Source organism: Cupressus sempervirens, chromosome 4 (genome assembly GCF_028749045.1).
Source record: "Cupressus sempervirens isolate cs-2001-9-10 chromosome 4, ASM2874904v1, whole genome shotgun sequence".
Lineage (NCBI taxonomy): Eukaryota > Viridiplantae > Streptophyta > Pinopsida > Cupressales > Cupressaceae > Cupressus > Cupressus sempervirens.
The window spans coordinates 67,948,459-67,954,093 of NC_143121.1; positions in this window are offsets into that span (position 1 = coordinate 67,948,459).

Genomic DNA, 5,635 nt, shown 5'->3' on the forward strand with positions numbered 1-5,635 from the left:
AAAATTGAGTTTGAAACATATGTGGTTTGTGCTCAAAGAAGAGGAATCTTGGATGGACACAATGGAGTAGGAAGGTAAGGAAAATTAAACCCTTCCACCAATCAATAACATAGTCATCCCAAAGAGAAAAAACATGGCCACCCTTATATTTACTTACTAATGCATTAACAATCTCAATAATTGACCTCTCTAATCCTTCCAAAAATTGAAGGATTGGAGATGATGTCTATCTAAAAATTCTCTTGTTTCTTTCCCACCAAAGTGTCCATACTACAAATGTAGGGATGCACTTCCAAAGACATGAAAACATTGATTCAAAATATAAGATTGTCCATGCTTCGGAATTGGTATTTACTTATTACACTTAAATAACTATTTACTTATTACACTTACTTAAGTTTACTTAGGTTAATGCATTGTTTAATTATTTTGCATTATTCTATTTTTGAGACACTTAGGGAGCTTGTGCACTCTTGTTAGTTGTCTTGATGACATCAAAGGGGTTCACACCTCTTTTAAGCACATGTTGTCGACAACACAGGAGTCTTCTACACACATGACACTTTTTCATTCTTATCCATTCATCTAGAATGATGGATAAGGTGCTTAGTTGTCTTATCTTCTAGTTGTTTCTAGAGACATTATAGGTGCTTCCTGAGAGGCCTTTATATACAGGCACTCTTACTGTATTGATTATCACATTTTGAACAGATCAATGTATTAGGACATACTCTGATTAATTGATAATATCTATTTTTGGTCTACAGTTGTGCTTGTGTTTGAGTTCTTAGTTCCTGGGTGAATTTTTCCCTTAGGAAAATTTTTACATGGTATTAGAGCAACTTGGAGACTTTCTCATCACATAGCCGTTTCGAGACCACACTTGCTTCATCACCTCAGCCTGAATCTGGAGTGTTGCAGAAATTAAGAGTGTCCAGCATTAAATTTGACCTCACCATGGCATCTGAAATGTTGAACCAATGAAAATTGGCTACAAAGCTGCCTACCCTAGGCCAAAGTTGATTGTGAGGCAAATTCTTTTTGCAAATTAGCACTCAAAGGAACGATTTGCAAAATTGGTATGATCATTTTAGATCTTTACATTTAATTTTCAAATCTACATTTTTTTCATCTGCATCTCTGCTGTTTTTTTTTGGATCTACATTATTTTCCAAAAAAAATTTGGCCATAGGAGAGATTGTTTGCAAGTGAAGATTGAAGCTTGTTGGTGCAAATTTGATATTTGCATCACATTCAAAAGGTCCAAAAACCCCCAGATCAAATTTTGTTTCATCCAAATCGGACATCTGAGGCAAAATCTAGAGCCATTTATTTTTTGGAGGCGTAGCGGCGATTCAGAAAAAATAACAGCAATAGCGATTTTCAAATAGTGATATCTTCCTCATACGGACTCCTTTTTGTGAGAATTTTTTTTTGTTTTCGGGTAGGATTTCATGATCTACACATTGGTGTAGGTGGGTTGAGATCTCTATTTACGAATTTTTCTACAACTCCAAAATATTGAATTTTGCCACTTATAATGCTTGGTATAGGCTCATCTAGACTCCAAATCAGGTTTCATTTTTTTTTAAAGTGGATTTTGTTTGTCTACTTTCTAGATATTCAATCACATTATAGGTTTTGTAGATAGAAATACTACTTTTAGAAATAGGCCCTAAATTGGCATGTGGCTTTCAAGTGCCAACAACATGTTTTTCTGGGGGGGTTCTTTGATTTTTTTTGAGGTTTCTTTGATTGGTCCATCATGGAAGAGTTCGATTTGATCTACTTGAAACCAGATAACTATAAAGAATGGAGTCAACTTATGGTTAGATATCTCTCTTAGCACAATGTACTGCCATATGCACCAGATCTTGAGTATACTATTGATCAAGTTGACCTCCTTATTCCTACTCTTTATCATTATATGGAGTATAAAGTTCTAAAAAAGACATTCAAAATTAAGTCATATGATCCATATGTTTTATGGATGTATCTTTGAGAGCATTATGGAGATCCAGCTATTCCTACATTCTCAAAAGATCTTCTTCCACTAGTTGCAGCTGACTCCTCTTCAGATGAGATCACACCTTTAGCTCGTGTTGCTCCTACTGATCCTATTTCAGCCACAGATGCTTCAGAATCAGTGTAGCAGGATACTTTATGTCTTCCTACTCTACCTTCATGTGAAGACTTCCTCTCAGACATTGCACAGTTGTTCATGGAGTCTCACATTGAGGATGTGGGAGATATTCTTGATGACATTTGTCCTCTTTTTGAGGTGGATACTTCATCCTTTGCGGCAGTGACAGATTCATGCACTTTAGCACTGTAGGGTACTCATGGTCTTCCAGGTGATGATTTCTTGCCAAACATTTTAGTTCTATTCTTGGAGTCACACATAGTAGACATGGGAGACTTTTATAATGATTTCTCACTTCTCTTTGCTGAGGAGTCTTCTATAGTTTTTGTGAGGGCCCACTCTGACCCTCAACTCCATGCTCTACATGATCAATTCTTCCAGATTGGTGTGATTATGGATTCTTCTTTACAGCATCTACAGGAGGTCTCTTCATCAATTGAGAAGACTGTTGGTTTCCTAAGATAGGTGCTACCTCCTTCCTTGTTTGATATGCTCTTCTTTGCAATAGTTTTGGAGGAATCCATCATCAGTATCGACACAAGAACTCTTGAACAAGTTTTAGAGATACCAGTCATCATACAGATTCCTTCTCCATATAGGGGACACATCTCACAGGTACCCTTGCTCTTGTTTCTTCCAAAGGGGAGGAACATAATTCAAAGGTTGTGGATCAGCTTCTACATAGGAGCATTCTTCACTGATCAACACACTACTTTTAAGGGGGGGAGGGGACTACTTCATCTTCTTCTCCTTTTTCGGGGGGATTTTTTCCTCATAGGAGGTTTTGTCCTTATCCATTCTTTCTTGTATATACATGGATGTATGTCATAATGGGGGGGTCTTGATTACTCCATCCATCCATGCATCCATATTTATCTCTCTTTTTGGGGGAGGTTTTTTCCCATGAGGTTTTCCTTTTTTCCCTGCTTTATGGGAGATTTGCATCTTCATTATGTACATGGGTACCTAACATGGCCTAGTAGCTGGGACCCATTCTGCATCTTCATCCTAGTTTTGTAAGCTTAAGGGAATTCCCCTAAGTTTCAGTTAAGGGGGTGTGTTGGTGTAAATAAGTATTTACTTATTACACTTACTTAAGTTTACTTAGGTTAATGCATTATTTAATTATTTTGCATTATTTTATTTGTGAGACACTTAGGAGTTTGTGCACTCTTGTGAGTTGTCTTGATGACATCACAGGGGTCTGTAGCTCTTTTAAGCATATGTTGTCTACAACACAACAATCTTCTACACACATATGACACTTTTTCAATCTTATCCATTCATCTAGAATGATGGATAAGGTGCTTAGTTGTCTTATCTTCTAGTTGTTTCTAGAGACATTCTAGGTGCTTCCTGAAAGGCCTTTATATACAGGCACTCCTAGTGTGTTGATCATCACATTCTGAATAGAGCAATGTATTCGGACATAATCTAATTAATTGATCATATCCATTTTTGGTCTACAGTTGTGTTTGTGTTTGAGTTCTTACTTCTTGGGTGAATTTTTTCCTTAGGCAAATTCTTACAAAAAACATTGATTCAAAATGTAACATTGTCCATGCTTGGAATAAATTCCACAAAGAGTTAGGTAATGACATGGAAATTAAGCTTATTAATAGCAAAATGCCAACAATCTTGGGAAAAAGGGAAATTTAAGATGAGGTGATCTCTTGTTTCTATAACTTGCAAATAGAGCACAAATTCAAATGGATCAGAAATGTTTAATCTATGAATCCAAATAGTAGTTTAAATTTGGTTCTTTAATGAAAATCATGCAAAGCATCCTAATTTTGGTAGAATCGGGTTATTCCAGTAGAATTGAAAAGCATGATATGTGGTCTATTTAAACTGGTTGTGTTGGAGAGGTAAGTATCCTTATTTAGTAGAGTATTTAACATCTTTAGCTACAACCCAAAAGATGCAATCTAGTTGATTAGACATAAAAACATTTCTTTCAACTAATACTTGATTGAAAGAAGCAGCTTGATTTTGGGATATAGGAAGAATTGCGGGGTCTTGCCAAATGACTAGCCCTATGAATCTATGTATAACTAGAGACATAATTAGAAAAAGATGTCCCCCAAGCTTGAATCACTATGTTTGAGAAATCTTGTAAAGAATCAATAGTGGCAAGGGAGAACCCATTCCTTGAATCAAACCAAAAAATAACACCATCTCCATTGTAAGAACTCTAGTTATTACTAATCTAATAAAATGTCAATTTATTTCTAATATCTAGTTATTACTAAGGGAAGAACAAATTCTAAAATAAATTTAAAATATCAATGTCTTTATCCTATCCAATTTAATTTCTATTTGAACATGACAAAAATTCACTTTTGATATAATAATTATGTGCATCTAAATTAAGGATGGTAGTAAATGAGATTGTTTCATAACCAAAACTTTTTGAATAAGGCTTGAAAACAATATTAAAATGGAGGGAAACAATCAAAAGATAATCTTAATCATTAAGTATTGTATACATATTTGATACAATAAATTTTATTTGTTGAAATATGAATACAATTTCTTCTCAGTTTCACTTACAATAAAAGAATTGTCATGAAAAAGAAAAAAAAAAAATATATATATATATATATATATATATATATATATAATTGTATTAAACCAATATCCCCTACAATAAAACAATTGTCATGAAAACTCATAGAAATATATGTAACTATGTTAAACCAATTGTTATTCACATATTTAAATGTATTTGTCAAAGTATTCTACCCCCACATATATAATCCCAATGAAGTTTCTTATGGCCTACACAATTGCCTCTCAATTGTGTTGTCACACACTTTTTAGATTTCTAAAAGATCAATAAGTAGCACTTGCATGGATAGGGAACACAACAACAACCAACTCGTCAACTATAAAATAAGCATAACTAGTTTTCTGGGCATAAAAATAATTAAAAATAGCAATTAATGTCCCGAAGTTGTCAAAAATGTTGATTATACATGCCCAGATTCAATGAAATATACACTAAAACTAGACACAAGCCTCATCAACACTCAAATTATTCTGGTTGGATTGTGGATAGGTGCCATATTGCAGGCTACTATTGTCTAAAAGAAATGTCTATTCATTTTGTAACTCAAATAGAATTGCATAACTCTAGGATATGAGATAACCCAAGTCTGCAATGAGTTTTTTGTCCATTTTTAGACCACTTAAAGAGACCACTTGAAATTATACGTATGATAAATTCAAGAAGGCATTCACCAAACTCAATCATTTTGAAAATCCCACTAAACACTAAGTTTTAATTCACCTACGTCATGAAGCATACACAAGGATCCACGCAACATGTAAATACATGTATGAATCATACCTAGAAATAGATGTAATATCTATGCTATCTATATTTTTCTTTTCTCGACCAACTTTGAGAAAATCTAGCAAGAGGGTACAAAATGTCTAGAATATGATAAATCAAAAATAATTCATTTCATGCCCTATTTGCAAAATTTC